Source organism: Panthera tigris, chromosome A1 (assembly GCF_018350195.1).
Source record: "Panthera tigris isolate Pti1 chromosome A1, P.tigris_Pti1_mat1.1, whole genome shotgun sequence".
Taxonomy (NCBI): domain Eukaryota; kingdom Metazoa; phylum Chordata; class Mammalia; order Carnivora; family Felidae; genus Panthera; species Panthera tigris.
This window is the reverse complement of record NC_056660.1, coordinates 57,284,166-57,308,565: the sequence shown is the minus strand read 5'-3', so window position 1 is coordinate 57,308,565 and position 24,400 is coordinate 57,284,166. Positions and strand designations below refer to the sequence as shown.

Here is a 24,400-nt window from a genome sequence, read left to right as displayed (position 1 = left end):
CATTCATCAGGTAGTGGCTATATAAAAGCACCTATGGCTCTGGACAAGATATAATACAGAATTGTGAAGTCAAGGAGCACAATAATCATTAATACACTCAAAGTGCTTCTTTTAGCAACATTGACTCTTCACAATCCTAGTCAGAAAAAAAAAATCCTACATCTGAATTTCCCAACTTGGAAAGTGGCATAGTGGCCATGTTTCCAAGTTTTCATCTCTCTCTGTTTAGTTTTTTTATCCTCTCAGTTAAATGTTGTCAAGTACCAAGGATTAGCTATTTAAAAATGTAATAGAAATAAAGGGAAAATTTTAAAAAAATTCATCCCTGTTAATTAAAAATTTATAATTTTAAACTACAAAAAATGGCTTAAAGGTAGTTATATAAAAAGAGAGAGAGAAGAGAGAGAAAACAATTAGTGGTTTTTTGCATTCAGATCTGTGTCTGGAAATCTTAGTCAGAAGTAGAAAAATTGGCTATATGATCCAAAACTTTTGGAAAAGTTGAATTATTTACGATGCTATCTGTTTCTAGATAATCCCAAAGGCTCTCAGCTTTATATTTGCAAGCATTGAGGACATCCAGGTCATGGAAGTTGATATATTGTGAGTTTGGAAATGTAAATCCAACAATATGTGCTTTCAAAGATAACTACTGGGTTAGTAGGCTCTGATATGGTCTTTTTCCAATGAAGTACAAGACCTCCTTATGTTGTTTTTGAGGTTTTCCTTCAGTAAATCTGCCTAGACCTGTTAGTTATAAACTTTTGTATATTGCAATAAACCTTTACAAGATGGCAGTCCATTATTGGACATGTAATTGCCAGCCTCGCAAGGTGAGAGTTGAGAGAATGATAACCTATGATTTCTGGTCAGTGAATTTTTAATGGCCAAGGAAGTTAAGAATACCTTAGGTCATGGCAGCTCATCCTTCAAATAATTGTCCAAGCTTTATTTGTTCTTTTATTTTTCACTACTGATGCAGGATGATAAAGATGATGGAGTTTCTGCATGATGAGCAGTACCATGTATAGCTCTTTGATTACAGTTATTGTAAAATAGCTCTAGATAAAAAGCTTAGTAATATACCAAGTTGAATATACAAAGTCTAGAAGGCTGATTGTTGTTCTTTGTTTTGTTTCATCTTGTTTATTTTCTAGTTATTAATGCATTTGCCATTTGGCAGAGAAAACCTTATGGCCATCTGAAAATATATGGACGATAGTAAACATATATCCATATCTACTTGAAAGAAGCTATTAATTTGTAAATATCAAGTAGATATTGAAACTTTTGCCCTTGTTCATGCCTACATTTTGCAGGTTTGCCTGGATTACAAATTTGGAATATGGGACATGTGCCAGAAACATCCTAAGCAGTTTTGAGTGAAATGATCCTAGTTGTAGTGATTTTAAGGTATCAGCCAATTTATCTTTGCTTTTGTGTTCAAACTGAATAACTATGTTAATAAATTATGTTATCTAACTATCTTAACAAATTATTGTAATCAATAGTTATTATGTAAGTGAGACTATATAATAAACAAAATAGACATGAACAGGCATTTATAGCAATTTAATTTATATTAAAAACCAAACTGATTGTCATTAGTTGTATTTGATAGTCAAGTATATTGAGTCTAGGAAAAAAACATTTTGTAGAGTTATTATGCAAGCCTTTCTGCTTATACATAAGTATATTTTAATGTGAGGACTTCAATATATCTTTGTGGGAGAACAATTCAACTCATAAAAGTACACCCTCTGTCCTTCCTTAAATTAATATCTTTCCTAGGTACAAAATAAGTTCATCTCATCCTGACACCCTCAAAAGGATTAATGCATTCCATTGTCAACTCAAAGTCCCAAGTCTCAGCTAAATAATCAACTCAACTAATCTAATTTAGTTATGAGTGAGAATCCAGGTATGGTTCATACAGAGAGAAAATTCATTGTAATCTATGGACTTGTGAAATTAGAAAACAAGTTATACACTTATAGAATAGACTACATTGTTGGGATGGTCATAGGATTGACATTTCCATTCCAAAAATATAGAAGTAGAAGAAAAAGAGGTCTCAAGTCCCAGGCAAGTCCAAAAACAAGCAGGGCAAATTCAATAAGTTATCAAGGTTTGAAAATAATCCTGGACAGGAGACTTTTGTAGTTCTCCTCAATTTTCTCCACCTGAACTGCATGTCATCTCACTGACCCTGGCCCAGTGTCATTCTGTGGGGAAAACATGGAAATTAGAGAGCTACCAAGTTTCTTGGTCTTTTCTTCTTACCTGCACTATTGCAATACAGATGGTCCCCGACTTAACAAGGGTTCGACATACAATTTTTCAACTTTATACTGGTGCAAAAGTGATACACATTCTGTAGACATCATAATTGGAAATCTGAATTTTGCTCTTTTCCTGGACTGGTGATATGTGGTATGATCCTCTCTTGTGATGCTGGGCAGCAGCTCCCAGTCAGCCACATGATCACAAGGCTAAATACATGATATACTTACAACCATTCTGTTTTTCTCTTTCAGTACACTATCCAATATATTAAATGAGATATTCAATAGCTTATTATAAAATATGCTTTATGGGGGTGCCTGGGTAGCTCAGTCGGTGAAGCTTCCGACTTCAGCTCAGGTCATGATCTCACAGTTCGTGAGTTCAAGCCCCGCATCTGGCTCTGTGCTGTCAGCTCAGAGCCTGGAGCCTGCTTCAGATTCTGTGTCTCCTTCTCTCTCTGCCCCTCCCCCACTTGTGCTCTGTCTCTCTCTGCCTCTCAAATAAATAAATGTAAAAAAAAATTAAAAAAAAAATAAAATAAATAAAATAAAATATGCTTTATGTTACAGGAATTTGCACAACTGCAGGTCAGTGTAACTGTTCTGAGCACATTTAAGGTAGTCTGGGCTAAGTTGTGATATTTGGTAGGTTAGGTGTATTAAATGCATTTTTGACTTAACGATATTTTCACATTATGATGGGTAAAGCATAACCTCATCGTAAGTCAAGGAAAACCTGTATTTGTATAATAGCTTGATTATTACTTTTAGTTTGGCTCACTGCCCCAGTTGGCCACCTTGACACCTGGCAGCTTAACAGCTGGCATAAAGCAGAGTAGTTTTACTTTCAGGCTTGCTGTCTTCATGTTTATGTCACAGAAAAAGTATTTTCACTTCAGTGCCCTGGTAAGAGACAGAAATATATTATAAGGGAAAGTTTAAGAAAAAACAGGATCCATCAACAAACTATGATTCTTTAATTGCAAGTCCTTTTCCAAGTTCTCCATGAAACAGGTAATCTTTTTCTGTTTCATCTACCGTAGACTTTGCCTAATATTTTGTTTGTTAAAAGTAAACACTGAAAAATTTATAAGAGTTGTTGAAAAGTTACATATTAAATTCTGAATCCCTGACAACAGCATTCTATGTTTCCTCTAGCTAAAATTAACTATACTTATTTTGCTTCTCCATAGATATGCTCTCAAAATATTCAAAGAAAGGTTTTTCATATAATTATTTTTGGTTTTGTCTATGTGTGATTGTGTATGCATGAATGCTTACATCTATATGTTCATGTGAACAAGAAGATATACAGACAATAAACACAAAAGGGCTATATGTAGAAATTTCCAGATTTATATTTTTAAATAACTAAGATTAATATAGTAGAGGAGGGAAACAGCTAGATTGATTATTTCAAGTTGGGACAGGAAATAATAAATATTATATGGCAGATCTGAATAAAATACAAATTGAAAAATATGCTTATCAAAATTAAAAACTCAATGAGTAGACTAGATACCAGATTTAAACTGAAGAAAATTGGTGAATTGAAGACAGATCAGAAGAAAGGAAAAAGATACGAGAACACCTAAAAAAAAGTCATAAAATACATCAATCATACATTTTCAAACCCTCACAAACCCTGGGAAAATGAAGGGAGATCTATAAAGCAGCCAGTAAGATGGGGAATGGATCTATTTTATCTTATCTTCAAAGAAGAACAATCACACTTATACACAGAGAAGCAATAATCACACGTTGTAATTAAGAGTAACAGTTGACTTTTAAGCAAAAAATTTGAAAGCTGTAAGTATTCATTAATAATAGAAAACCAAAAGGGGGCCTGGGTGGCTCAGTCAGTTAAGTGCCTGACTTCGGCTCAGGTCATGATCTCATGGTTCCTGGGTTAGAGACCCACGACGGGCTTTGTGCTGACAGCTCAGAACCTGGAGCTTGCTTCAGATATCGTGTCTCCTTCTCTCTCTGCCCCTCCCCCACTCACTCTCTGTCTCTCAAAAATGAATAAACATTAAAAAAAATTAAAAAATAATAGAAAACCAAGTGCAAATGAAGAAGGTATTTTGTCCCAAGTACAAGCAGTAAGAGGGTCCACTATAATCAATTTAATTTTTTTGTAATGTTTATTTTTGTGTGTGTGAGAGAGAGAGAGAGAGAGAGACTGTGAGTAAGGGAAGGGCAGAGAGAAGAGGGAGACAGATTCCGAAGCAGGCTCCAGTCTCTGAACTGTCAGCACAGAGCCCGAGGCAGGGCTCGAACTCAAGAACCGTGAGATCGTGACCTGAGCCAAAGTTGGCCACTTAACCAACTAAGCCATCTAGGCGCCCCTGTAATTAATTTAAATAAATAATAAAACTGAGTAGAAATGAGCCTGCTTTGTATTATGCGCTGGCATTTCTAAATAGCATCAATGATAAAGCATACCTTCCTACCTTGGTTGGTTATTTGGATCCTCCCTACTGTTTCAGAATACTGCAAAAAAATGTATTGGTTTAGAATTATAAGCTCCATAAAAATCCTCTTCAAGAATGAAGGTGGATACCTAGGCATTTTTGAAGATTCCCCTTGTGTCCTACAAACTTCCTAGCCACACTTATTAGTTATGGCAGCTTTATTTCTTTGTTTTAATTTCTTTCTTTCATTGCTTTGTCTTACTGTGCTGGTTAAATCTTCCAATAAAATGCTGAAGAGAAATAGTAGATGGACACCCTTGCCTATTCCTTGATTTTAGGTGGAAAAGTGCCAGTCTTTTACCATTAAATATAATGTTAGCTGCCTTTTAATAGTTTGAAGAAGTTTCCTTCTAAGAATGGATTTAAAACAAAATAAAACCAAACCAAACATCTGACAATACCAAATATTGGCAAGGATGTACTGGTCACATTTCAATGTGCATACCCCCTTTGGAAAGTTTTTTTGGAAGCATCTAGTGATGCTGAAAACAATTTCTAAACCAAATTGTATTCACCTATGTACCAAAAGATACCTACAACAATATCAGTAGCAATATTATTTGTGAAAGTTCCAAGCTGGAAAATTGAAATATCAAACCATAAGTTGCAATTAATTGGGATATATTTACCCAAATGAATAACACACAGAAATTAAAATGGCATAGCTAAAGCTACAGTCAATGGCATTCAGAAATCTCATAAAAGTAATGCTGAGCAAAAGAAGCAAAACCTGAAAGACTACATATAATACAATTAACTTATATAAATTTAACACATAAGCAAAACCACTCTGGATTGATTTGTTAGAAATAATAGTGCTTAACTTTGGGTATGAAGGCAGCTTTTGACATACTGGTTATGTTCGCTTACTCACTTGGATTATTTAAAATATACAAATCTCGGGGCTCCTGGGTGGCTCAGTGAGTTGGACATCCGACTTCGGCTCAGGTCATGATCTCGCGGTCTGTGAGTTCGAGCTCTGCATTGGGCTCTGTGCTGATAGCTCGGAGCCTGGAGCCTGCTTCGGATTCTGTGACTCTCTCTCTCTCTCTGCCCCTCCCCTGCTCATACTCTGTCTCTCTCTCTGTCTGTCAAAAATAAGTAAACATTTAAAAAAAAATTAAATATACAAACCTCTCTGCATACATGTTTTGCTAAGTTGAAAAAAATAAGAAAATTTGTGCAAATAGAAATATGCTATAATACAATTTGGGCCACCTTTAGCTTCTTTGCATCTGAGAATGAAACATAGGTCACCAGGACTTCTACTGGTGCCATCCAAGGAAATTTGGCCAGGGTTCTCATGGTTGTACTGTCTGCTCAAACCGGCATGGTCTGATCCAGAAAAAAAGTGCCACAGTATGTGCCATCAGTTCTTCTGTCAGTACACAAAGGATGTAGACTTCATTAAATTGAATTAGGAAAACTTCCTTGAATGGGTCATCCAAGATACTTATTTCAAATGTAGAATTCCAAGATACCTACCTTAATGCTAAATCATTGTACATAAAGTTAAAATACCTCAAGTATTAAATAAATAAATAAATAAATAAATAAATAAATAAATAAAAGAAATTTGGACCTATAAACCAACATCTATTTCCCCCTCTATCTTCCTGCAATTAGTTCAAGAACATTGAGTTCAAAAACATGCAGTAAAGGGAGGATCAAAATGAATTTAGAACAACAGAATAATTAGCTTTGTGTTTCAAATTCGATTTTTACACTTAAGGCATGGACAATAACTTCAAAATGAAAGACTTCATCTTCAAAACTCTGCTATTTTAAAGAACGAAAGACAAAGTTTTGAAGGACACCAAGCTTAATATGTTTGTCATTAAAAGAAACAGGAACAGAGAACAGAGAACAGAGAAGGACTGCATTTCCTTTCTCCCACAGTCTTGTTAAAGATTACCCATATGTGTACCTTTCTAATGGGGGATATGCTCAATCAAATCCATAAAGAAATCCACTATATAAGAACGGTAAACTAGCTTTAATGGAGAAATGGTAGTAAGAATAAGCACCTCAGCATAAGGCTTAAGTGTAAGACTTGAGAAACCCTCTCCCACTAAGTATCTTGGGACCAACCCAAGAAAGAGTTTTGGAAAGAATTTCAGTTTGCATCATTTCTTACTTTTATCTGAATATTTGTAAAGTACTATATATGACAAAGAGCAAGCAGACCTGAAAAACACTTGGCACTTGAAAAAAATCTAAATTTCCTAGGTGGCTAGGATGTTCATGGGTCTAAACTCTTATCAGATGGAACAAAGAAAGAAGCTTATGATGAATAACAAGATGAGATAAAGTGTGTTTCTGAAAATGCTTGCAGATGAATAGACCAAATTAGCTCCTACTACCTATTCCACACCAAAATCTGGATGCTACATAAGGCACTATGTCAACTGGACTTTAGAAGTCATAGGAGAAATAATATGTAGAAGACAGAGCCCTGTATTTATTAGGTTAATTGAAAAATTGAAAAATTTTTGAAAAATTATTCAATTGAAAATTGAAAAACTGAAAAATTATTGAATTTTGAAAAATTGTTTCAAATTATTGAAAAATTATTCACTTCATTAACATTATCTCAAATGATTAAGTTATGCTACTGGGACCAGAAGATTAAGGCATGATATAATATTTTGTTTGTTTTCTAGAAAAAAAAATTGTAACTTTACACACTTCATTTTTAATTATGAAATTTTATCTGGCTCCTCATTAAATAATGATTATTTGTTTAATATCTTGTACTTAGTGGACTCCTATAGCCAGAGAAGCTCAAAGGTCCTATAGAGTCCAATTATTTTTAAAAGGAACTAAGGCTGGGTGCGCCTGGGTGGCTCAGTCGGTTAAGCGTCCGACTTCGGCTCAGGTCATGATCTCACGGTCCGTGGGTTCGAGCCCCGCGTCGGGCTCTGTGCTGACAGCTCAGAGCCTGGAGCCTACTTCGGATTCTGTGTCTCCCTCTCTCTCTGACCCTCCCCCGTTCATGCTCTGTCTCTCTCTGTCTCAAAAATAAATAAAACATTAAAAAAAAAATTAAAAGGAACTAAGGCTGAATTTACTGAGGGGAAAAAATTACCCTACCATCATCCATACATTTCAAAAGAGATCTTCTCCAGTTTCCAAATTGTAGTCACTTAAGCCTTTTAGCTAATTTACTTGTGTCTTTGTTCCTCTGCTCATTGTATGATCTTAGTCATAAATAGATTTTAAAATTTAAATTTTCTATTCAAATTAGTGATTGACATTTAACTTACCAAAATTTTAGCAAAGTATCTCATGTTCAGCCTATTCAAATCATCCAAAATATGTCCTGATAGTTTCACAATTTATTTCTTAAAAATTTCCTGAGAAAGAAACAGGAGAGTGTTTTCACATCAAAGTATCTACTGCTCATGTCAAAACTATCAACTGAAATATTTTCAGGTAATATGCTTCAGAGTTTATTGATATATACCTATACTGCAGAGAAAAATAAGATGAATATAATGCTTTGACACCTCTTAAATAACACACGTTTTGGCCACTTGATGTTTTGCTAAATCTAATGCAAGTCTTGGAAAATCATGATATTTTGAATTATTTACCATCTATATGATAAAGAAGATTTCACATGTGGATTTCTGAGTGATTTTAGTTATAAAATAACTGACAAATAAATGACCAGTAGGAAGACATAAGTAGTAGCTAATTGACTAAGGTAAATAAATATAATCAACTTTGATGCCATTTGCAGATAACCAATGAAACAAAGTATTTTGTATCAAACTGCTATACATTAACCTGGAATAACATAATGAAAGTTAATAAGGTGGGAATAGTAACTAACTGGAATATCAAAAACTTCAAGCCTGAATGTAGATATCTAAGTAAACTCACAAGTAGGAAAATAGAAATATTTGAGTCTTTGAATGCCAGTTTAATATACTTGACATTAAGCATAAAATGAATGTTTTTCTTTACAAATCATAACCTAACAACACACACTTATAGAAGAAATATCAGAGGGCACTATGGCTTTTTATATCCACACTTTAATAAGATAATAAATATAATATATCCTATAATAAAGTAGAAGAGGTCTTATCCAGCCATATATCTTTAGAAATACTTTAAAATTTTTATTGTAACAAAAGTAATGAGTGAAACTGGTAGTGTGGACTCATCTTACTTAGGTTTTATTTTCAGCATTTTCTGAAAAAAAATTTATTAAAAAAGGAATAATTAAAGTCAACAGGAATGATTTTTTTGAAAATTGCTAACTATAACGTACTGTGGAAAATATACTGTAGAAATATTTGACTTAATATGACTTAAAATGAAATTGTAATTACTATGACCAAATAAAAGAACAATGATTGTGTCAAATCCATGGGGGAAAAGGCTATAATAAAAAAGGAAAATGTTTTTTCAAGGGGAGAATAATAATATTAAGTTTACATGCTATTAAATTAGATAGGAAGGATAAAGTAGATTAACTATTAAAGAATTAGAACAAGGCATATGCAAATATAGAGTTGATTTACAGAATGGACTGCTAAAGTTTTGTCTTCATCCCTGAGGATGTCTGGGGGTCCAGTTTTTAACTATTTGCTAAGATACGGGCCTCAGGATCTTTGTTTTGGTGTTCAAGGTTCAAATATCTCCTGGTGATATGTTTCATTACTAATGGTTTGCTGCAGGCCTAACTGCTTTGATGAACTTAGCTGTATCAAGTAACCAAGGGACTGTAGTTTCCTGAGAGCTTCTACAATTCTTGGTCTTAGTCCTCAGTGCTTACCAGCACTCTATTCCTCTTGTAAAACCGCCACTTTGCTTTTAAATAAAAGCTTTTTGTGAGTATATGCTAGAAAGTCCAGGGAATCTTTTCAAATATCTAAGGAAATCTTTGCAGCATATAAGAGCAAATAACCAATGAATCAGAGGGAAGACAAAGTAACAACAGAAGATCTCAATAATTCAAAAAGAAGACAATATAGAAAGAGTAAACTGTAAATCAGAAAAAGGGCAAAACAAAGAATGCAGATAGCAAATGCTAGATACTGCTCCAGATATTAGAATAATCATTGTAAATGTAAATATGTGGAAACACAGCTAAATACACTTCAGATTCTTGTTGTTTACTTATCTTTTTGTTTTAAACGTTGCTTAAAAACCTTTCCAGGGGTGCCTGGGTGGCTCAGTCAGTTGAGTGTCTGACTTTGGCTCAGGTCATGATCTCACTATTTGTGGGTTTGAGCCCCACGTGGGTTCTGTGCTGACAGCTCAGAGCCTGGAGCTTTCTTCAGATTCTGTGTCTCCCTCTCTCTCTGCCCCCCCCCTCTTGCACTCTATCTCTGTCTCTCAAAAATAAATAAATGTTAAAAAAATTTAAAAAAACTTTCCAAATGCTTAAATTTCATTTGAAACAGATATTTTAGAATAAAAATATTTTGTCTTTAAAATAAAATGAAATGTATTTACAATATATTTTTCTTTGGTTAATGCTGGAATGTTGGCCTAAAAAGGGACAGTCAACATGTTTTCTCAACCCACAGCTTTACCATCTATGATTATAGCTGCTGAAAAAGATGAGTTTGACATTTCAGTGAGTATTCTGACTCATGAACAAGGAAGCTAGTCCAAATAAACTGGGTCAGCTGTAACTAAGAAAGGAAAATATGACAAAGACCATCTATCTCTCAGCTTTATGTTAATCATTTGACTCATTGTTTCTTATACCACAGACATTTTAAATAGTATTATGTGCCATTTAAAATATGGCATCATTTTGAAACCAATCACTCTGAGTTTAAAGGAAAAAAATACTTGAATCTTTTAAAGGTAAACATGATGATCTTTTCTAGAGCTGAAAGTCATTTGAAAAAGTCATGGAGTCTCTCACAGGGTAAATCTTTGTATTTCATTGGTTGGATAAGGGTACATGATGGCTGGGAAATTGAAAAGGCCTTGTGTAGTTGACATTAGTAAATGCCTGCCAGATGAAAAGCTAGTAAAAAAAGTCTTGCCAATATACTTTTAAATGATAGAGTAAATCTTAAAACTTCAGTGAAACAAAGTTTTTAGCTGAAAACATGAAGACTGAGTTAGCATCTTGTCTTCAGGTTGTACTTTTGACTTACAAATGCACATACAGATGTGACTATACTTAACTTTTTGCCGACATCAGTTGAGAATAAGTGCAAACTAACCATCATAAAAGATAATTTATGGAAATGCTTGGCAAAAAAATACCAATATTACTGAAATATGCAAAGTGTTGAAAAACCCTTTTGAATGGTCATTTTTTTATCTTGAAATAATTGTATTGATGTTTGCACTTTTGATGCAGAAAAGATAGTAAGTAACACTTCTGGTTTCTTATCAAGATATACACACCAAACTATACCAATAGTGATCTTTCTTCATCATTATACACAGTTTAAAAAATGTCAGTTTCAAGCAAGTATTAGAATTGCAGAAACTTGTAGTACCTTTCGAACATTTCAAGTTTCTCTGATAGTAAGATGGAGATATTATTAATTCCAATTTTTTAATATGAAAAATAAAATGTGTCAATATTAGGAAGATCTGTAGAATTCATTGAACAAATATGATACAAAATCAAATATGGGTAAAATACCCATTCAAAAGTAAACTAACTAATATTACAATACAAAAGTGTAAAAGATTCATTGATATGGATTCAGATTCTACATTATGATTAATTTTTAAGAAACTACCACTGGTCAAGATGGAATATAGTATCAAAAATAGCTACAATTATCTGAAAAAGACTACTAAAATACTTCTATTTTTTTCCAACATAATTTTTGTGTGAGGCCAACTTTTCCTTATATTCTTCAAGCAGAAAAACTTATTGCAAGAGATTGAATGCAAGAATAGAAATGATAGTCCAGATCTTTTCTGTTAAGGTGTAAACCAATGGTATTCTTCTAATTACTTATTTAGGATAATATTATTTTCAATAAAATGCATTAACATATAATAGTATCTTATTATAATTGTTATTATTATTAAGTAAATTGATAAGCAAGTATTTTGAAATATCTTAATTTTAATTTCTAAGAGTATTGACAAATATAGACCATATAAAATATTTGAGGAGATTTTTAATCATTTTTAAAATTATACAGATGGGCTAGGATCAAAAAGATTGGTACTTGAACTTGTTAACAGAGATCAATATATAAGAATGTTCAAAAAAGGAATTACTATTGTAACAGATTATAAACAATTAAATACGTTTTAAGTAATAAATGGGCAAAAGAATTATGTTGTATTAATTTATGGTACTTATTTTATCATATGACTATTTACAGAAAAATTTAAATTTAATAAACTGTGATCACAATGCAAATCCTCTAACATGAGCTCATATGAAATTTTAGCCCTGCATAGCTATAGGACAGCTCTGATTTTTTTTTTCTTGAAAGGCATATTTATCTCTCTACTATGTTGGTTCTAGGTTATTCTCTGTCTCCACAACAGAATATGAATCCCTCCTTTAATTTTAAATCTTTCTGATGTTCATGTTGATAAATTTTAGAGTGTAAAGACACTCTCCTTCTATGTTCTCAGTTACTAAGATCTGATTTGTCCTGATCTGATGCTGCTCTGATATTGCACACTTTAGATATTAAAGAATTTCACACTCCCCCACTGAGATTTGGACAAGGTGCTCTTTTCAACTTTTCAATAACTTTTCAACTTTTCAATAACTATAACATTTACAGGGACTTTAAAGATCTTTTGGATAAATATATATAATACATATAGGTATATTTTCAGGTTTCATTCATATATGTGTGTATTAATATATGAAAACATATGTATATGTGTGTATGACATATACACATATATATGTCTATAACATATGCATATATATATATATATATGTTATAGACATGTATATAACTAACTGAAAACTGAAAATGTCCTTTTCAATTGTCAACATATCTTGACTTTCTGTTATATCCACTGTGAACTCTAGACATTATTTAAGTTACAGATTAAAAGGATTTTGCTTTACTGTCATTTAAATTATTTTGAAATATAAAGACAATTCTGTACACTGCATTTAGAAAGAACTTCAAATAAAGTAATTCTGTGTCCACTGAAAAAATACAAATAGTATTCTAATTTCAGAACCACTGATTCTTTTTTTAATCATAGGCATTTTATTCCAAATATAGTATAGTCTTATACAGATTTGATTTCAAAATAAGAATGTAATATTAACAAGACACTGAGTCGGGCTGCAGAATGACTCATCGAAAAATATTATTGTTGTTGGGGCGCCTGGGTGGCGCAGTCGGTTAAGCGTCCGACTTCAGCCAGGTCACGATCTCGCGGCCTGTGAGTTCGAGCCCCGCGTCAGGCTCTGGGCTGATGGCTCAGAGCCTGGAGCCTGTTTCCGATTCTGTGTCTCCCTCTCTCTCTGCCCCTCCCCCGTTCGTGCTCTGTCTCTCTCTGTCCCAAAAATAAATAAAAAACGTTGAAAAAAAATTAAAAAAAAAAAGAAAAATATTATTGTTGAAAATGAATTTGTTTTTAACAGAAACGTTGATAAATGTTCTTTAGATTTTTAACCTTTGATATGCAATATTTTTATAGAAAATTTGTTAATTTTTTATATAAGGAGCATCTTTATAAAATAAAATTCAGCATAATATAATGACAAACAGAGAAATATAAAATATAAAGAAAATTTGATATGACTTTTTTTATTGAATTCAGAGAGTGCTAGGGACATTCAATCAAATGGTTTTGCATTCTGGTGACATAGCTTTTAAATAAAATTTCAGTGGACATAATAAATATATTTCTCAACTTTTTCTCTATTTTTTTAAAGTCAGGGAATTTTTAATATTTTATCCATGAATAAAAAATGCATTTTAGTTTTTAAATTACACTAAAATCAAACAATCTATTAAGTTCTGATCCTGTCAGTTGGTACTTATTAGACCATGGAAAGGAGAAAACACATAAGAGGGAAATCACAACTTGAAACATTAACCACAGAATTAGAGCTCAAAAAAGTAGCAATGTCCCCTCTCATGTTTCTCCACAGCTTTTTGACATAATGCCCCAATACTATACCACAGTCAGCCTCAGACTCTAATAATGTTACTAACTGTATTGATTCCTTGACATTTGTAATTTGTTGTGCAAACTATTTGTCTTCTACTCCAAATGCCTTTATATTACCTTATTCCTTTTTAAAAATTTTTTCACTTCCTATTTAAGCTTTCTGGTTATAAAAGTAGTGTGTATTCACTATAAGAAAATAAACAAATATTACTATAACCCAACACACGAGGTAAAACCTAAATAAATTATAATGCATATGGCTTCAGGCATAGAATAGAAGGTTTAAGATGAATAGCTCAGGAGCTTGATTCCCTGGTTTCAAACCCTCTCTTTGCTAGTCTTTAATGTGTATTCTAGAACAAGGTCAATAAGCTTTCTGGGTTTCAGTTTCTTTGGGAATTAAATGGTACAGATCTCATAGGGCTGATGTAAGACTTAAAATAATTAACAATTTATTAGTAATAGTGACCTCATAAGTCTGAAGATGTCTAAGATTAAATTTATCTGTTGTAAAGATGAAATTAACCTGAGAGTACTATTTAACATCCATTATACATTTGCTTTATAGAGTAGCAGTAAAATGGTGTGCTGTTACCACTCTATCTCATATTATGTATATTTAGCAACTGCTGTTTCATTTAGCATAAACATCTCCCTATACAGTAAATATTTCTCCATGTACAGTAAAAATTGTGGGTAACTTGTTCTGCAAGTGTTCCGCAAGAACAGCAAACCTTTCTAATAAATTTTAACTCGATAAATGAGAGATGTCTTGCAATATAAGTAGTACCTGACACCAAATGTCACATGATCACAACTGAGCCAATGGTTCTTGAAATTCAGTTTGATACACAAGTGCTTTGACTTACAAGCACGTTTCCAGAACGATTTATTCTCCCCAACCAAAGTTTTACTATATTCATAATTATTGCTTTTTTAAAATAAATCTCTACTATGGTATGAACACAATGTAATTTAATCAAGCAGTCTGATATTTTGGGATATGTATATTGTTTCCATTTTTAGTTTTGGAAAGAAGGTCAAATTTAGCACTCTTTTACATATGTTTAATGCTAAGCTGTTTTATTCCTTAAAATGCTTTTCTGGTATCAGAATTACTAGAATTAGAGGTATTTAACTCATTCATTCAAACAATATTTGGTGCATGTCTGTATGGGGCCTGGCATTCATCTCAGAACACTGGCACTTACTGCCAGGTTTCCTGTCCCTGTGGAGGTTGTATTCTGTGCAGAATAATTTATGTTTTTGATACACAGTGTCAAATTCTCTTATTTACAAAGCTGGTCATCTTCTGCCAACAATTTATGAAATACTAGTCCTTAAACTTTAGCCAATTGTGAATAATCTAAACAAGTAAGTGGAAATTTAAGAAGCAAACAACAACAAAAATAGAAAATGTGCAATTTAACATGAGAAAAATAATATGAAATTTTTTGCTTTACTTCTTTGAGATTTATCTTAAATATATATTTTAATTGAGTGTTAATATTAAATAGCTCCTGAATTTACCAGTATCTCTCTCAATCATCTATTATCTATCTATCTCTCCCCTGTCCACTTTTCAGTTGTACTATACATAGTGGAGAGTCTAGCTGCCAGTTTGGGTACATGGAATGAAGCGCATTTCTGAACTTCTTTTCATATATAAGTAGGCATATGATAGAGTTCTGGATAACAAGATATAAACTGATTAGATCTTCAAGTGAAAATAATTTCTTAATTTTTTACCTTTACAAGTATTCTATTTGTAATATTCTACTTTATTCCAGTTTCAGACTCCATCTTTTCAGTTTTGCCAGTTGTTTTAGTCTGTATTTACTGATGTACAAAACAAGTACTTCTCGTGTGTTAAAATGCACCAAATGAACCCAGCAATGCTGATTGATAGCACGGTTAGAGTAAGAGCAATTGATTTCAGTCTTGACTACTATTTAGTTGTTATGTGACCTTGGAAAAGCTATTTAACATCTTTGAATTTCAAATTCTTGATTTGTAAAACAGTGATAGTAATAGCCATATCACATATATCATATGATTAATGTCAAGTTGGAAAACAGAAACTATATGTTGAATCCTGAGAATACTGTCTCAATGATTTCTTTCATTATTGTTGTAATTACTACTATTAACATTTTAACTAGAATGCCCCAAGCTTTTGATCACAAAGCAAAGCCATATTACCTGTCCTTTTTGTGCCTAAATTATGGTGGCCTCAGGAAATTTATTGTTGGAAATTAGACATTCCTTAATGTGTCCTTCCCATTCTTATGAGAGTTCACAACGAAGTGTCTCATGTATGCTCACAAAAGAAAACAAAAAACAAACAAACAAAACAAAACAAAACAAAAAACAAAACAAACCCTGTCACTTATTTGGGAAGACTTCATGGTGCCACTGTTATTGACATAATAGCATTCATGTACAGTCTACTTTTACTGATGATACAAAAATTTGTATGTATTCTTGGAATCAAAACATTGATAACTTCTATGGAAGGTTAGGAAGAATGGCCTTATCTCTGATACTCTGAAAAATGTTATCATTGTAGCCCTGCATATAAAAGTTTACACCAAGATACCCTTGCCATATTAGCTCCATAAGTTACCAGCTTTCATCAACATCTTTCCATTAAGTTTTGTTTTGTTTTGTTTTTTGTTTTATATCTCTAAACACAGGAACAAACTTTAAATTTAAGCATGTAAGAATACAGTCATAATAAAACAATCTTCATTGTCTGATATCACACATCTCCTCTACCCACCCAAAAAATAATGGGTATAAAGCAACCCAAAACAACCCCATACTTTATTATTATTATATGATTACTACAACTATTCAGAACGTAAATCAAAAATTGGGAAGCAAGAAAATGGGATTCATAAATATTCAAAATAATTGTTGGGCCAGTGAAATACAAGTCAAAATGTGTGTGTGAGAAGCTGGGAAGCCAAAAACATTAAAATTCTACCTGAAATATGCTACTTTTCCTTGTAAAGTAAGAAATATTATCAACAAAAGCATGTTTGAGTTTTATGCTTTGCAAAAATAAGATTTAAAATGTTCTTCATGGAACGAAATATGGCCCTTTGTAGCAACGTGGATGGAACTGGAGAGTGTGATGCTAAGTGAAATAAGCCATACAGAGAAAGACAGATACCATATGGTTTCACTCTTATGTGGATCCTGAGAAACTTAACAGAAACCCATGGAGGAGGGGAAGGAAAAAAAAAAGAGGTTAGAGTGGGAGAGAGCCAAAGCATAAGAGACTCTTAAAAACTGAGAACAAACTAAGGGTTGATGGGGGGTGGGAAGGAAGGGAGGGTGGATGATGGGTATTGAGGAGGGCACCTTTTGGGATGAGCACTGGGTGTTGTATGGAAACCAATTTGACAATAAATTTCATATATTGAAAAAAGAAATGTTCTTCATGGTATCCGATAGCACAGAAGCCTAACAATAAAGAGAATTATCATGCCTAAAAATATTCATATTTTTATAATGGGAAAAGGCAGAAAAAGTCATCACCTTTATTCTGATTTTGACATGGTGGCATGCAAGTTAAAGACATATATTCTAACAATAGATTTAAAGTGTTTAGTATGTGTTGATAATACCAGATAACCATTTTCTCTTTTATGCCTTATATTTATGATTATTATGTTGTGAGCAATGTCTTATCCAAAGAAGATTTAAATGAATATGAATCAGGAACATAAGTCAGATAACATTCATTTGTATAATTCTGTTAAAGAATAAAAACAATTTCAAATATTACAATAGATGAGTACAAACAATTTACCTGTGACATCGTGCACTTTCTATCTTAGAATTTGTAAAATACTTACACTTTCTCATGCTATTATCTCAGTTATTGTAGAAGAGACATGCTATTGACAGGTTTTCGATAATTATTTCCATTTTACATTGAGATAAATTGTGACATTGAAATACTTCATGGATTTTCTTAACAGTATATTATTTCAACGATTTGGACCAATGAAACAATGATGTAGGGATATGACTGAAGTAGTGGTATGAAAGAAATAGACAGTAATACATGACCCATAGAAAGAATACAGGCTTATAAGTGAGAGTCTCTTGTTTTTAATTTCAGTGATCTATAATGTGTGAAAATAAATCTTTCAGACTCAGCTTTCTCATTAATAAAAGTCAGATAATACACAGTCTCCAATTGGTCTTCTGTGAAGATTTAAAATAAAAATAAAAAAAAAAACAAGAAAAACTATATAAAATTCCATTCAAGTTCTTAGCACATGGTATAAAAGTTCACTCATTAGTTTTCCATTGCCATTTTATTTATGTTAGCCACAACTACATTTATATTAATCACTTTCCCCAGCCCTCCCCACACCTACACCCCCCCACACACAGTTTATTTGATCTTCTTTTAAATATTACATAAATAATTAAGGTCTCAGAATGCTATCTTTGTTATAAATAGCTTTCTCTTCTGATTTTTTAAAGAAAGCTCTCAAGCTATTAAGTCAAACTTAAATCCATGCTTTTTGAAATGGACATTGTGTCTAATATTTAAATAATAAATACATATGTTTTCATTCCTTCTAGTATAATGGATATTTAATGATGGAGAAATCCAGTTTTGTAATGTTTATTTACTTGAGAGAGAGAGGGAGACTAAGAGAGCAGGCGGAGGAGGGGCAGAGAGAGAGGGAGAGACAAAAAAACAAGCAGGCTCCACGTGTCAACACACAGCCTAAGCCAGGGCCCAACCCCCACCAACCATGAGATCATGACTTGAGCTGAAATCAAGAGTTGGATTCTTAACTGACTGAGCCAACCAGGTGCCCAGAGAGATCTAATTTAAATACTGTAGAGTGTTGGGGGGGGGGCAGGCCCCTTTGGCAGGGTGGGTGTGGTCTTCTGTGGCTGGGGGGCAGAGCCTGATGTCCAGCACCTGGGGATGTGGGTCAGGGTGGGCATGCACCAGATTTTGAGTGGGGGTCATCACCTTCCTCTGAAAAAAGATTAGGTACAACATGAAGCAGAATGGTGCAAATGGGAAGAGCATGAGCTCTTACATCAGACAGGGGGACAGAGAACTTCTAGTTGTCCAAGAGAAGTAGTCTGCAGAAATCTTTACCACCTTGGAGTAATAAAGAGAAGAAAGAGGGACATCTGGGTGGCTCAGTAAGTTAAGCGACCCACTTCTACTCAGGTCATGATCTCGTGGTTCATGGGTTCCAGCCCTGCGTCCGGCTCTGTGCTGACAGTTCAGAGCCTGGAGCCTGCTTAGGATTCTGTGTCTTTGTCTCTCTCTACCCCTCCTGTACTTGCTCTCTTTCTCTCTAATCAATAAACATTAAAAATTTTTAATTAAAAAAATAAAGAGAAGATAGAGTATAAATAAAGTATTCTAACCCCATGGGGAAAAAAGTTAACTCCATATAACTGTGGAGGAAAAAAGAGATGTGTCAAAAGGAATCATCTATAGAAAGAAGATTGCAGTCTGTCAGAATGTGGTTCCAAAAATTTTAAGAAAAGTGAGCATTTTAAACGTACCTAGTATCCATTTGCAAGAGGAAACATAGCTCAATCCTCAGGAAAGAAGCATGGCTACATGCAGTCACTGCCCTATGTGGACGCAATATGCATCTATGAAGGAAGACTGTTTTCTGGGAAATTATGGAAAATCCAGATTGAACAGAGTTAGTTCAAAGAGGCAGGATTTCAATCACAGGGGCTGGCTTTCTCTACTGCATTTTGGAAACTTTTGCCAGCTCATTCTTAAGACAAGGAGCCCAGAAGGGAATTAGAATGATGGAGATGCTGCTAAAGGAACAGTGTAGTGCCCCCTTACCTGAAGAACCAATCATCAGGGAGCTATATTGTGCTACGTTTGCTCCAGAATCACTTCTTGGCCACAACCCATCACTGATGCAGGTTTCAAAATACAAATTTAAGGATGGTGCCAGCAGCTTACAGAAGAGGACATGAAATGGACATCAAATGATATATTCCCCTGGGAGCATGCTGCAGACAGGGGCACTCATGGACATGAGACTTCTAACTGGATTTTTATCGCACAGTCTTTTTATGATTACAAATGAAGGAAAAAAGGAAGAAGAAGGTGACATCTGCCCTTCTTCAGGATGTCCTGCTGATTGATTGGTGACGATGTCAGGGAAGCCAAGGACTGGAAGCCTGGCGAGTGGTGCTTGTGCCCATATGTCATCAGCATCATTGCTTATAGGATTCATGAGAAGATTCTAGGATGGATAAAGGAGTTAAACCGGATACCTGATGCATACGTGACCTACAACAGAAAAGAATGAATGTACCAGGCCTGTGTTGAAGCTAAGTAACATTTTTTTAACGTTTATTTATTTTTGAGACAGAGAGAGACAGAGCATGAACAGGGGAGGGGCAGAGAGAGAGGGAGACACAGAATCTGAAACAGGCTCCAGGCTCTGAGCTGTCAGCACAGAGCCCGATGCGGGGCTTAAACATACAGACCGTGAGATCATGACCTGAGCCGAAGTCCGACGCTTAACCGACCAAGCCACCCAGGCGCTCCGAAGCTAAGTCACATTTAGAGTAATGTTTGAGTTTCAGAAATGGGGAGCATTAGAAGTCTACTCATAGGTACTACTTACCTGCCACTAGTATAGCTTTTATAATGTGACATGTCAACCACATGATTTGATCTTCTTAACATGGAATAGAGTGTGGGAAGGCGGGTGTGACTTTGGCATTGTGTGATGTGGAGCGCACCATGAACCTCTCTGTGTTTCACTGGCAAATGGGGATTCCAGGGCACAGGTGTTCTGTGTCATGATGATTAAACAAGGAAAGGGAGTTCAGTGTGAAAAGCATAGGTTTGGGAGTTTGACAGACCAAATGTTGCCACCCACTAGCTCAGTGATCCATAATCTGGAATTTTCAATCCTTCTGAAGCTCCTTTGTACAGAAACCCTTTTGGGGTTACAAAATTAACTTTGTGGGGTTGTCAGACTTATTTGAGATTGTATATATAGAGTACCTACTACTTTCCTTGTTGCATGGAAGTCTAGTACATAGAAGCCATTATTATGTAAAACCATTTTGAAAATGTGCTTTTCAAATGTAAGGTAGTAATAGTTTGCAAATTAGGTGACAGTAGTTTGCACTTCGCATGTTTGGAAGCCAAAATACAAATGCACACTACTTAACAGAAAACTTGACGAGAGGCAATAATTTGGAATTCATATACTTAAGATAAAAATTGGGACATTACTGGAAAGTCTTGGAGAAATAGTTCTTTTTTTTTATTTGAAAAATTTTCCACTTCGTGCAGTGATAAATTTCAAATCAATTTTGTTTTTTTCTATACAAGCCTGCCACTGTGAACCTCTTCTTACTGTTTTTGAGCTGTTTGTGCTGCTTGGGTTTTGTCTCAGGATAACCTCTCATTTTCTTAGTGTTTCATTCCTCAGGTGTGTTGGAGGGAAATGAATGGTAGAAATCAAAACACACTTTGACTTCTTTTATCAGTTTGTAAATGGCATTTGGTAGGCTTTTGGAGTAATAGCCCATTTCAAAAAATAAGAGACAATGTAAATTATCACAGAGGTGAGAGATTAGAAATCCGTATTTGGAGGTTGACATTGAAATAAACTTAATGTTTCCCACTCAACAACCTGCATCCTCTGAAGCCAGGAGTTCTCAGCCTTGGGTGTTCATTGGAACCATTTAGGGAGCTTTATGCACTGCTGCTGCCCAGGGTACATCCCAGAGCATACATCAGAATCTCTGGGGGTGGCCCCCAGACATGTGTATTTTCTTCTTCTTCCTCCTCCTCTTCTTCTTTTTCTTCTTTTTCTTCTTCTTCTTCTTCTTCTTCTTCTTCTTCTTCTTCTTCTTCCTCTTCTTCTTTCTTCATCTTCTTCTCCATCTCCTCCTTCTCCTTCTTTTTCTTCTTCTAGTGTTCATTTATTTTTGAGAGAGAGAGTGAGTGAGTATATGCAAGGGAGGGGCAAAGAGAGAGGAAGACAGAGGATCCGAAGCAGGCTCTGTGCTGTCAGTGCAAAGTCCAACGTGGGGCTCAAACCCAGGAACTGTGAGATCATGACCTAGCAGAAGTTGGACACCCAACCGACTGAACCACCTAGGCACCCCCAGGTATCCGTATTTTTTAAAGTTCCATAGGTGGTTCTGAGGGTAGCTAGGAATGAGAACACTGGAGTGAATTCTAGGTGATTTGCAGACATTATCTGATTTCTTTCTTAACATGTCTGAAGTAGGAAAGGATCTTTGTCACAAGAATTTTTGTTAGAAATAGAGTGAAGCACAACGAGGCTGATTTTTTGCCTTAATTCCTTAAAGCTGGAGTGGACAATGCAAATGACTTTGGGGACCTGGCAGGTGATCTGATGCGTCAGGCAGGCTGGTGGCCACTGGGGAGGCCCTGGAAATGCACACCTGTGTAAAAAGGTGGACAGCTGCTGCCAGGATCCTTCCCACTGTTGCCATGTGGCTGGTTTTTCTAGTTATTCCAGTTTTCAGTTTTGAAAGAAAAGATTTTTTTAAAGAAAAGAATTATCCCAATTTTTACATGTTGGCAATAATTCAGAGTTGTTTAAAACATTGTGCCGGCCAAACAAAACATGTTTGCTGGTAGTTTTCAGCTTCTGCCTCAAGAGTGTTAAGGTCAGCCTAAACATCCCAGTCAATTTTTAATAGATTTGCATTTCCCCATTCTGGATGTAAGCTACATTCTGCCTCTTCAAGACTGCTTTGAGATGTATCTTTCTCTCATGCCCAATAAATCCTCTGGACTTGCTTTAGACACTTATCTTCTGTATTTTTTTAAGCCCTCTGCAGGCATTCATTGCTTCAAGAGTTATATATATGGTTTAGAATCCTTATACTCTTTTTAAAATGAATTAGAGCTTGTTAGAGTTTGTTTTTATTGTATGTCATAACCCTTTTTCTGTGATAAAACATTTAGAAATGTCAAAATCAGGAGTATCATCTTACCGGGCATATTAGGAACAAGTGTGGGAAGGGGTTAATTCACAGGTGCGACTAGTCTCCTCTTGACTGGGCGGCTGGGCCTATGCTTTGAAGCAATTATTTTGTACAGTGATCCCCAGACTTTTACTAGTACCAGAAATCTTCGTGGGAGGTGTGCTAAACTGCAGGTTCCCAGGCCCTCCCTCTTAGATTCTGATTCATGAAACTTCATTGGGGCTTGGGGGATCTACATTTTAAAGCAATTTCACCAGGAGATTCAGTTGTTCTGTTCCACAGACCACATTTTGAGAAACACTGATTTGGGGGCAGCATTTTGCCCTCTGTGTCTCCTATCACGTAAAAAGCTTTTGCAGGCAGTTCTGCCCACTGATCAATACAATTGACCACTCAAGACACAATATAAAGTTCTTATGCAGAGATCAGCTGACTTTAGCTATCCCTATGTGATTAAGGTGCTTTTACCATGAAGGGGCTTTTATGCTTTCAATCATATGTGGTTTAAAAAGGTGCTGTATTGTTTTTATATAAATTGCTTTGTGTATTTTATAAGCAGTATATATGTAGTAATATTCCATTTGTCAGACATTATAGGGTGCATGGTGTTGACAAGTCAAAGTTGTTCTTTTAAGTTGAACACCTTTTTTTTTTTTTGCTTTATTTTAACCATTTACATTCTAAATCTTAATTAAGTATGTATGTCCCTGCTTTTGCAAACACTTTACTAAAAATAATGAAAAAAAGTTAAGTTCATCATTTATGTTTTTCACTCTTCCAGGCCCTATTTGGGTTTGTTAAAGCCCCTACGCTGAATAGCTCTGCTCTTTGAGATCTACAGTGGTTTTTGTAGTTTTTCTTTCCACTCACTGTTACCTGTTGTCCTTTCTCTCTGCCATTACTCTCTCTTGCCTCTAGGAACTTTCCTCTCATTCTTAATGGGGTTGGGAAATCATGTCATTGCATACTGTATGTCCAGTAACAATAAACAGGATTTCAATGAAGCTTTGATAGGCTTTTCTGAGAGCAGTAAAATGGATGAATGTTGCTGTATTGACTTGGTGATGTTATTTTCCTGTAACTTGCTGATTTTCAACTACAGTTGTCAAATCTTTCACCTCAAGGTGAGATGTTATTACAAAAATTCTTTTGATCTAAAAGCCATTGTATCCCTCAATTGTGTTAATGTTTTTATGTGTACAGCTGCATAAAGTGAAACATAAGTAAATTAAATTCAAAGGAACATTTCTCAGGCCACGTTTTTGTGCAGGATAAAGTATTTTAGATTCAGTGTTATTGTGATTTAGAGCTATAAATTAGTCGTATAGCTATGAAACTCAGTCCTGTAGGCATTCTAAAATAAAGGTTCTATGACTAATATAAATAAACAAACAAACAAACAAACAAATAAACAAATACTGTAGAGTGGTGTTCCTTCGAGTCAGGGTTGAAAATGAAATTGTATATGGCATTAGAGTAGCCTACCATCTTTAAATTGTGCTTGGGGGCTTCCACATGACACTAGAATTG

General features: G+C 34.6%; 2 pseudogenes; both read left to right on the top strand.

Annotated features, from left to right (window-relative positions):
• Positions 1-1,905: 1,905 nt before the first annotated feature.
• On the top strand, positions 1,906-6,180 carry LOC122241966 (annotated as a pseudogene).
• A 13,116-nt stretch (positions 6,181-19,296) lies between these two features.
• Positions 19,297-19,858, top strand: LOC102963181 (annotated as a pseudogene).
• Positions 19,859-24,400: the final 4,542 nt, after the last annotated feature.